We start from the raw sequence: 11,329 nt of genomic DNA, 5'->3' as shown, positions 1-11,329 counted from the left end.
CACAACGAGTGTCCAATTTTTTCTTGTCATATTTGTATGCATAACATTCTAACCCAAACACTCTCATTTTGGACAGGTCAGGCTTCTTCCCAGTTATCAGGTAATATGGAGTTTGTCCAAGACGTCTATTGTAGCATCTATTTCTGATTATAGCAGCAGTTTGTACTGCATATGTCCACAACTCTTTTGGTAATTTACCTTCAATCAACATACATCTTGCCATTTCAAACAGAGTTCTCCAAGCTCTTTCAGCTGTCCCATTCTGATAGGGTGAATAAGGAGCTGAGGTTTCATGTCTAATGGCGTTTTTACTAAGCAGTGACTGAAACACAGAAGATGTAAACTCTGTTCCATTATCTGATCTTATACATTTGATTTTACCATACGGTGCAACATCAGCAATGAACCTCTCTGTGGCTTTAACAGTATCACTCTTATTTTCAGGAAATAAGTGAACACAGCTCCTGAATAGTCATCTGTGAACGCTAAGGCAAATCTGAAACCATATTTTCCTGCTGGCTCTATAGGACCAGCCAAATCTGCATGGACAAGTTCAAGTACTTCTTTTGCTTTCTCATCTGAATCTCTATTTCTATTCTGAGCAAATGTACCTTTTACACACACTTCACATTTCAATTTAGACTTGTCAGTTTTACCTCTAATTTTCATCCCATCTGTAACACTCTCCAACTTTAACACGTCATCATAGTTACAGTGACCTAATATTTCATGCCATGTCTGAAGGTCATAGCACACGTTACACTCAATCTCATTTGTAACCGTACTTAAATAAAACAGTCTATCATACATATGAATATCAAAAGTTGTACCATTTTTGTGGATGAGCCTATTCTGTCCTTCCTTGAAGATGACTGTTGCTCCGTGCACAATTGCCGCTTTAACGGAAAAGATGTCCTGGGAAAATGATGGCACATAAAGCGCCTCCATCAACATCATGTCCACAATGCGGCCTTTGCTGTCTCTCAAATGCACTTTAGCGGTGCCTTTCTTCAACGCGATGCCGCTGGCCCGCTCTCCATCAGCCAACTCCAGAATATGGCTCTGAGGCTTAAAACTTGAGTCAAAATCCTTGAATTTCCCGATATCTGTGACGATATAAAATATTATTACTTGCCTATAAGGCCCTTAATGGGTTAGCTCCTGCGTACCTAACTAGTCTTCTACCACGCTACAATCCATCACGCTCCCTAAGGTCGCTAAACTCTGGACTTTTGGTAGTACCTAGGATAGCGAAGTCCACTAAAGGAGGTAGAGCTTTTTCATATTTGGCTCCCAAACTCTGGAATAGCCTTCCTGATAACGTTTGGGGTTCAGACACACTCTCTCTGTTTTAATCTAGATTAAAGACACATCTCTTTGGCCAAGCATTCAAATAATGCATATCATAATCTTGTACTGCAGTTATATCTGATCAAATGCACATTATTATTCTTTAGTTTGGGTTAAACAAATACATTTTGCTTGGTTGGAACAGCTGCTATGCTAATTATGTCTCTATTTGTTTCTCTGTTTTTGCCGTAACTAGGATTTACACAAGCTTCAGTCTGGATCCAGAACACCTGAGAAGAGATGATGCCAACCCCTCAGAGGACCTCAGATGATGCCAACCCTGAAACAACATACAGAACTACCACATTTTGCTATAAGTTTGATTGCATCATATAATAATTTCTGTTAATAGTGTTCATCGTCTGTTTGATTACGTCTTTAATTGATTTTTCCGTACATTTCTGCCATATGTACATTGACTGACAGTCACCATATACATATCGTGGATTTGGGCGTCCGCCATGACACTCGCTGTGAGAAATACGGCAACTTCGGCAAGCGGAGTGATACTAACGGTGAAGAGGTCGAGGAGCTCTGTTGGATTCTAATATCGCACTCCTATCAGCCAATCAGATTCGAGAACCAGAAAGAACTGTTGTATAAATTCTGACAAAACCTGCATTTGAACATCAGTGTAAGAATCACCAAGCATGCTCAGTGAAACAAACTTCATAATATTAAAATACATGCAGTGTAAATTAAAAGGATAAAATATTATAATTATCTACCTAGGACTTTATAACAATTGCATTTTATGTGAAATTGTTTTCAGAATGACGACTGATGTTCTGTTCAAATATTGACCAGAGAGGATGCTGGCTGAAATATTTTCAGAGTTAAGATGTTTAACTGTGTTTTTAAACCAGGGGTAAAATAAAGCATAGACCATAGGATTCAGACCCGCGTTAATATACACGACCCATGTCAAAACATTTATGGTTTTGATTACTGACATAGAACAGATATAGTACGGAATCCAACAAAGCAGACAACGATTCCTAATGTCAGAGCAGCTTTGCTCTCAGATTTCCTTCTCACTGAACTTTCCATTTCACATTTACCACTCTTCATCAGAAAGTTTATGACTTTCACTTGCTGATGTACAACATAGAAAATCCTCAGATATAAAGTTATGATGAGGATACAAGGAGACACAAAGGACAAGATCAGATCAGAGTCTCTCCAGGCAAAACTTAGTATAACAGAGCAATCGCCATAACACACCTCTGATCTGTGTGGAGATGATCACCAGCAGGTTCAGAAACACAGTCCATGCTGACAGCACTGATACAAACACATAAATGATATTGTATTCATGACTGGAGCGTTTTCCCTTGATACATGATGAGTTGATGGCAGGAAAGCAGTATTGAATCTCATGATCCTCTGTCTCATAGGCCATGTGTGAGTCTCCTCCTGTTAGGAGGTTTTTAGGAGGTTTTCTTATAATAAGACTGAATCTGAATTTTCAACGGATTAAAAAAAAAAACTCTTTATAACTCTGGTCCTTGATTAAGATTTGCTAAACAACTTTTAAAGCAGTTGTAAATTACTCAAGAAACACATACCTGTGACCTCATTACATCAGTATTACTGCACTATTACTCTTGAGCATTATTGACAACAAAATTTAATCTCAACATTTTTTGTGATTTTTGCCAATAACGATAATTTTGCTGAGTGTGGGGGGCATGGAGATGCAGGCTACCGAGTAAGTGGTATTTGTGCTCTGGCTTAATTGTTAAAACTTATCATGAATTAAACTTGTGTTATCGAAAAACACAAGTTTGAAACTTTTTGAGATTGTCTTTAGTAAGAATGCCAGCAAAAAGCATTAAAAAAACTACAGAGAAAAAGAGGGCAGACTCGCAAAATATCTCATGTATCAAAGACTAAATCCTACTGGGTACAGATTTGTAGGATGCTGTCTTATATTTAATACAGGATGTGACCTCAATCCACTTTATTTATTGTTAGGTGTTGCTGCTAGAAATATAAAGAACATTTTGAACAGGAAGTTGTTTAATGTTCTTGCTTATGCTGCTTGTAAGAGTGTTTTTCTTAAATGGATCTCTAATAAACTGCAGATAGTGTCGGAGTGGCATAAAGTAATATGTTTTTCTTTCTTTGAAATATATTACCTACTGGTCAAAAGGGTAAATGGATATGTTTTATCAGACATGGACTCCTTTTTTAAGTATATAGGTCCCAGGATTTCACATACCTTTTTGCAAAGCCATGGCAGGTCAACATGAACCTTAAATTTTAATATATATACTGTATGTATATATATATATATATAAATAAATAATTTTTTTCTGTGCGCGCGCATGCGTTTATGTCGTAATGTATTTGTGGAGTGTATCTGTGGTTATTGTTCTGTTTGTTCTTTTGTTAAAATGTTGTCATGTTAAAATAAAGAATACATTTTGTATTTTAATTTGTTTTTATTTTTTTGGATGAGTGTGTTTTTGTGCTGTACATTGGCTGGTTTAAGCCTCTAATGAATAAATAAATATGACAATAAAACCGTCACTAGGTGGTGGCAAGTTCCTGTCTTAATGAGTGATTCATTGAACCATTCATTAAAATGATTCAAAAAGGCTGATTTATTGACAAACGAAGCAAGTGACTGTATTTATGAATGGATCATTGAATCATTGGCTCACTCTATTAGTTCAAAATTCAGAGACAAATCACAGCAGTGTTGCTCTGAGACACACACATATTCTGCTCCAGCTTTGAGCCCCTGCCCCTAATCTTGAACGCTAAAGTGTCATTTTGGTCCTATTAAGGTGCCCCCGAAAGGAATTTTTTTTTATTGCGGGGGACAGCAGGCATATAAATAATATTTTGACTACAACTACTGTTATTTTAGTAACCTTTTTTTAGGTTACCTTACAAAACATTTTGTAGTGTCTGAATACACATGTATTATATACACAGGTATTTTTTGACTGATACATATTTTTATAATTGTTAACAACTTAAATTTAAATACAAGTTCCTTATAGTTTGGATTAAATGGCTTCTACTCTACATAATAATATGATCAAAGACACATTCTCATTAAAACATTATTTTATAAAGCAAATTCATCAAGTGCCATACTTGAGCTGGAAGATATCACTCTCAGAAAAAAAAGGTACAAAAGCTGTCACTGGGGCGATGCCTTTTTAAAAAAGTACTAATATTAATGCTAAAACATTTAGGTACTAATATGTACCTTTAAGGTAAAAAATATGTACAATACCCTTTATGGGTAAGAAAGGTAAAAGGTGTACCTTTTGAAAAGGTATTGCCCCAATAACAAGTTTTACACCTTGTAGAAAGCACTGTATCAATCATTAATGATGATCTGTAAAAATGTCCACCAGAGAGGATGCTGCCTGAAGTATTCGGATATGCCTAAGTGACTTTCTAAACCAGGGATAAAATAAAGCATAGATGAGAGGATTCAGACCTGAGTTAACATACATTGTCCATGTTGGAAAATTTGCTGTGGTGGAAGGGATTACTGTACCCCTTTTTTTAAATATTTTTTAGAGAAAAAAAATATTGGCAAATAATTAATTCATTACATTTATATAGCGATTTTCTGGGCACTCAAAGCGCTTTACATTGTCAGGGGGTATCTCCTCATCCACCACCAGTGTGCAGCATCCACCTGGATGATGCGACGGGCAGCCATATTGCGCCAGAACGCCCACCACACACCAGCTCATTGGTGGAGAGGAGACAGAGTGATGAAGCCAATCAGCAGATATGGGGATGGTTCAGAGGCCATGATGATCAGAGGCCAATGGGCGAATTTGGCCAGGATGCCGAGGTCACACCTCTACTCTTTTCGAAAGACATCCTGGGATTTTTAATGACCACAGAGAGTCAGGACCTCAGTTTAACATCTCATCCGAAGGACGGTGCTTTTTGTCAGTATAGTGTCCCCATCACTACGCTGGGGCATTAGGACCCACACAGACCACAGGGTGAGCACCCCCTGCTGGCCTCACTAACACCTCTTCCAGCAGCAACCAGCAGAATAGCAGAAGAGGTGAATTACCACAATTATTCCCAATGTTATAGCAGCTTTGCTCTCAGATTTCTTTCTCACTGAACCATCCAAAACATGCTTTCCACCCTTCATCTGACATTTTATAACTTTCACTTGTTGTTGTGCAACACTGAAGGTCAGTGACTCTCCAGGCAAAATTATCATGAAGCTGCAATCTCCATAACACACATCTGTTCTGTGTGAAGAATCAAAGTATCCATTACTGATTGCAATTGTAGTGTTATTGAAGGAGGAGCAAAACCAGCTGAGAAAAATGCTCACTAAACTTTTGGTCATTGTTACTTTCTGTGGATACTTTAGAGGTTGATTTACAGCTGCATACCGATCAGCAGCAATAAAAATTAAATTACTGAGAGATGCTGAGAGACCCAGTCCAAGGATAATTATAAACAGACCACAGATAGCATTTCCAAAGTGCCAGCACGTCTCAATCAGCTTAATGGCCTCCACAGGAATCACTATAAGTCCAACAAGCATGTCAGCCACAGCCAGAGAGAGAATGATCAGGTTGGTTGGAGTGTGAAGCTTCTTGAAGTGAGAGATTGAGATGATCACCAGCAGGTTCAGAAACACAGTCCATGCTGACAGCAATGAGAAAAACACATACGTGAAATTATATTCATGTCTGGAGCATTCTCCCTTGATACATGATGAGTTGATGGCAGGAAAGCAGTATTAAGTCTCATGATCCTCTGTCTGTATAATGTCAATTTTGAGACTTTGGGCTATTTGCCTTTTTCTAAAGTGTTGTTTCAAAGTAGTGAACGAATACACTTTTAAGTGCTTTTAATGCACTTTATCTATTTGCGTCTGTTGATTTCAAATTCATTACATATCAATTTCATTACATAGATAATGCTTCATTTTGCATATTTTAATAAAATATTTCATAAAACTTGAATTATTCAATGATCTTAATCTCCATTCTTGGCAGCGTCCATAAACAGGGTGATGTGAATGAGAAATGCGTGCCTTCATCGAGCGGATCGATATAATATTTTCAGCCATTAACAACTTAAATTCTGCTCTGTACCTCACACAAAACTATTGTATTCTGTCAGAGAGGATAGGATGCAGATAATCAAAACTAAATTAATCACCACACTGACCTTTATATAAACTAATTGAACTTACAAAGCACATGTAATTGTAAATGACAGGTAATACAGCATTGTCAAAACCTACTTCAATATGTAACTTCATAAACATCATTAAACAGATACAGTGCCTTGCGAAAGTATTCATTTTTTTCACGTTTTGTTATGTTGCTGCCTTATGTTAAACTGCTTTAAATTACTTTTTTTACACATCAATCTACACTCCATACACCATACTGACAAAGCAAAAACAGAATTGTCACAAATTAATAAATGTATTAAAAATAAAAAAAAACTGATAAGCAAACGAAATATTTAGCTGAAAACTTTACTGTTGGGATGGTACTCTGCAGGTGATGAGCGGAGCTGGTTTCCTTCAAACATGATGTTTGGAATTAAGGTTCATCAGACCAGATAATACCGTTTCTCACAGTCTGAGGGTCCTTTAGGTCCTTTTTTTCAAATTCCAAGTGTGTTTTCGTGTGTCTACACTGAGGAGAGGATTGAGTTTGGCCACACCGCCATAAAGCACAGATCGGTGGAGTGTTGCAGTGATGTTTGTCCTTCAGTAGGTTTATCCACATATGATCATGGAGCTCAATTAGAGTGACCATTAGGTTCTTGGTCACCACTCTAGACAAGGCCCTTCTCAATCAATTGCTCAGTTTGGCTGAGCGGCCCGCACTAGGAAGAGTCCTGGTGGCAAACCTGTTTCTGAGCTCTACAGGCAGTTATTTTGACCTCAGGGCTTGGTTTTTGCTCTGATATGCATTATCAGCTGTTAGATCTTTAATTAAGATGTGTGTGCCTTTCCAAATCATACCCATTCAATTGAATTTGCCACAGGCTAACTTCACTCAAAGTGTAGTAACATCTACAAGTAATATGAATGCTCCTGAGCTAAATTTCAACTGTCTCAGATAAGGGTATGAGTACTTATGCAACGGAATCATTTAAGTTTTTTATTTTTAATAAATTTGCAAAGATGTTAAAAACCAGTTTTTTGCTTTACCATTATGGTGCATGGAGTGTAGATTGATGTGGGAAAAAGTCATTTAAAGCAGTTTAACATAAGGCAGCAACATAACAAAATGTGAAGAAAAAAAAGAAAAAAAAATAGCAAGGCACTGTATATTCAAAACCACACACTCTGCAATGCATTTATCATGAACCTTGATGACCCTGTTCTGTAGGCACAGTAAAAGAGAATATCTGCACTGCATACTCCGTGGTCACATGGTTGAATACAGTGTGTCTGTGACTGTCCAGACCAATATGTGATACATATTACACAGTGAATGAACATTAAACACACAAACAAAACTATCAACATGTTAACGTGTTTCAATGTTAAAAATCATCTCAGCCAAATAAAAAATAAGGCCATGACAAGAACATAGAATGAAACACAAGAGTATCATGGTAAGTACTTGTTTATTTCTTCTGTTAATGAATGTCTCCACATTAAATTTAAAACTCAACTAAGACTTTAGAACTGTATGTTAGCATTAGAAATTGTGCTTTATCCTCCACAAAAATCATTAATAATCTGTAAAAATGTCAATGAGAGAGGATGCTGGCTCGAATATTTTAAATGTTAAGATGTGTTTAACTGATATTTTAAACCAGCGGTAGAATAAAGCATAGATAAGAGGATTCAGACCGGAGTTAACATACAAAGTCCATATTAGAAATGTCATTGTGGCAGAAGATATTACTGTAGTACCTGTTACAGACAATATATAGTAGGGAATATAGCAAAGCAGATAAACTGTGACAATGATTCCTAATGTCAGAGCAGCTTTGCTCTCAGATTTCCTCCTCACTGATCCTTCCGTTACACATTGACCACTCTTCATCAGAGAGTTCAAAACTTTCACTTGCTGATGTGCAACATAAAAAATCCTCAAATATAAAGTTATAATCAGGATACAAGGTAACAAGAAGGAAAAGAAAAGGTCAGTGAATGTCCAAGAAAAACTTATTACTAAATAGCATTTTCCATAGCACACATCTGATCTTTGGGAAGCTTCGAAATATCTGCCACTAACTAAATAGCCAATATTGTAGGTTGAGGAGAAAAACCAGCAGAGACAGATGCTTATTAAAGTTTTAGTCATTGTTATTTTCTGTGGGTACAGTAAAGGGTGACACACAGCCACATAACGATCAACAGCAATTAAAACTAAATTACAAATAGATGTTGAGATGAGCAGTCCCATGATTATCATAAACACGTCACAGAAAGTGTCTCCAAAGTACCAACATGTCTCAATTAGCTTGATGGCATCCACAGGCATGACAATAAGCCCAACAAGCATGTCGGCCACAGCCAGAGAGAGAATGATCAGGTTGGTTGGAGTGTGAAGCTTCTTGAAGTGAGAGATGGAGATGATCACCAGCAGGTTCAGAAACACAGTCCATGCTGACAACAATGAAAAAAACACGTACATGATATTGTATTCATGACTGGAGCGTCTTCCCTTGATACATGATGAGTTGATGGCAGGAAAGCAGTATTGAATCTCATGATCCTCTGTCTCATAGGCCATGTGTGAGTCTCCTCCTATTAGAAGTTTGCTCTGCTCTTCTTACTGTCCTTTCATTTATTCAGTGTGTGGATCAGACTGATCCACCCATCTACCGCCCACTCTGATGCTGTATACTGATGTAATTACTTTCTTTTAATAATTCCAAACTTGGTAGTCAAATTGCTGTGCACAAGAGCCAACAATCAAGATGGAACTAAATATTTTGCTTTTACATGATGCTATATCCACAGTAAAGTCCAAGAACATTGACCAGTGAAATAAAACTTAAAAAGGAGCACCACTACAGTGATAGTTCACCCAGAATTGAAAATTGTCATCATACTTGCATACATAGATCAACAATTTTCAAAATATCTTCTATTGTATTGCACAAAAGAAAGGAACAAAATGAAACAACATAAAAGTGAGTAAATGATGACAATGTTCTTTATTGGGTGAACTGTTCCTTTAAAGCTCACTGTAAAAAAGGTTCACAAAAGAGAAGTTTGTACTGATAAAAGCTCTAACATTTGTTTGCAGATTTCTTTAAGGATGTAAGTGCATTGTGAAAATCGTGTGATAAGTGACGATCCTCTATGCTTCCACATCCCTTCTCGCATGAGATTCTCAACATCAAGCTTCACAACATGCTGATGTTTATGTCAAGTGTGAGCTCATGAATCTGCGTTTGACACTTGGTCAGAAGAGATGGTGGTAACACTTTATAATAACTTTCATTAATTAATTATTTACAAACATTATATAATGCTTAATGGATCATTAGTTAATATATATTCAAAGAGTTAGAAACGTGAGATAATGTGCTTGTTAATGTTTGCTAATAAACTTATTAAACATTAGATAATGTTCAAACAAATCATTATTTCATGCAAGTTAAAATACTTGCAAATGTCATTAAACTTTCAATTCCATATGATCAAGCACTTATTGAAAATCTACAAATGATTTTAACAGATGTAATAAAATGATTAAAAGCTTGTGTTAATGCACAAAACTTTTGCTGCTATTGAGGTGTGATACGGGTACACTCTTAAAAATAAAGGTGCTTCACGATGCCATAGAACCTTTTTGTCTAAATGGTTCCATAAAGAACCTTTAACATCTGAAGAACCTTTCTGTTTCACAAAAGGTTCTTTGGGGCGAAAGAAGGTTCTTCAGATTATAAAAAGGTAAGAAAGAGATGGTTCTTTAAAGAACCTTTGACTGAATGGTTCTTTGTGGAACCAAAAATGGTTCTTCTATGGCATCGCTTGAAGAACCTTTTGAAGCACCTTTATTTTTAAGAGTGTAAGGTTAGGGACAGGTTTGGTGATATGGGAAGGTTTAGGGGTTGGTTAAAGGGTCAACAGTGTACAGGGGATTTACCTGCATTTACCCTATTTACACATCTTTACTAATCATTTATTAATCATTTGTTCGTGTTTTTGCAGTAGCCAATCTAAAGTTGAAACTATTCATCATTTGTAGATGTTTATAAATGATTACTAATCATTTAGTATCTTTATGGGCATTGATTATTAAATTATGTTCCTTATTTGATTATTATGAGGGAACACGGTTCAATATGTTTATATTAATTATATTGTTTTGATGAACAAGTATTTTCTTTTGAAAAATTATTTGTTTTCCCGTTTATTTATAATTCAAGGAATATCTATCCTGTTTAATGATATACCAGCCTGGTCTCATGTTTATACGTAGGTATTAATACGTAACATTTACAAGCACAAAACGTACACTTTTGTACGTTTTTATTAATGCTAAAACGTACAATTTAGACGTATTTCAATGTTTAAAACGTACAAATTGCTACGTATTTTTAGCTAAAAAAACGTTAAAATATTTACGTATTGTAAAATGTACAAATCGCTACGTATTTTCAGCTAAAAAACGTACAAATATTTACGTATCTTTTGTATCATTAAGATATTCGTATCAATGCATTTTTTTATCATTTTATCAATAAGCGATTTAGATTTTTAGACCCCTTAACCTACCCCAAACCTAAACCTACCCATTTTCTAGCGAATATGCATTTTTATCATTTTATTAATATGCAATTTAGATTTTTAGACCCCTTAACCTACCCCCAAACCTAAACCTACCCATTTTATAGCGAATATGAAGGGATAAAACGCAAATGACCGAAATACGCAGGACAATAACCATTTTTGTAATAATATAGCATTTAAAATATTTTTATAGTCGCTAAATCCACTCCTACCTATAAACCTAAACATTTCTGTACAGTATAAGAT

General features: G+C 36.0%; 2 pseudogenes; both read right to left on the bottom strand.

The window, feature by feature from the left end:
* Positions 1 to 727: 727 nt before the first annotated feature.
* Positions 728 to 7,742, bottom strand: LOC107694555 (trace amine-associated receptor 13c-like; annotated as a pseudogene).
* A 318-nt stretch (positions 7,743 to 8,060) lies between these two features.
* LOC107694560 (trace amine-associated receptor 13c-like) lies at positions 8,061 to 9,125 on the bottom strand (annotated as a pseudogene).
* Between the last annotated feature and the right edge of the window lie 2,204 nt (positions 9,126 to 11,329).

The sequence above is a fragment of the Sinocyclocheilus anshuiensis genome, unplaced genomic scaffold (assembly GCF_001515605.1).
Source record: "Sinocyclocheilus anshuiensis isolate Anshui unplaced genomic scaffold, SAMN03320099.WGS_v1.1 scaffold3639, whole genome shotgun sequence".
NCBI classification, from domain to species: Eukaryota; Metazoa; Chordata; class Actinopteri; order Cypriniformes; family Cyprinidae; genus Sinocyclocheilus; species Sinocyclocheilus anshuiensis.
The sequence above is the reverse complement of the archived record's forward strand: the minus strand, read 5'-3'. Positions and strand labels throughout refer to the sequence as shown.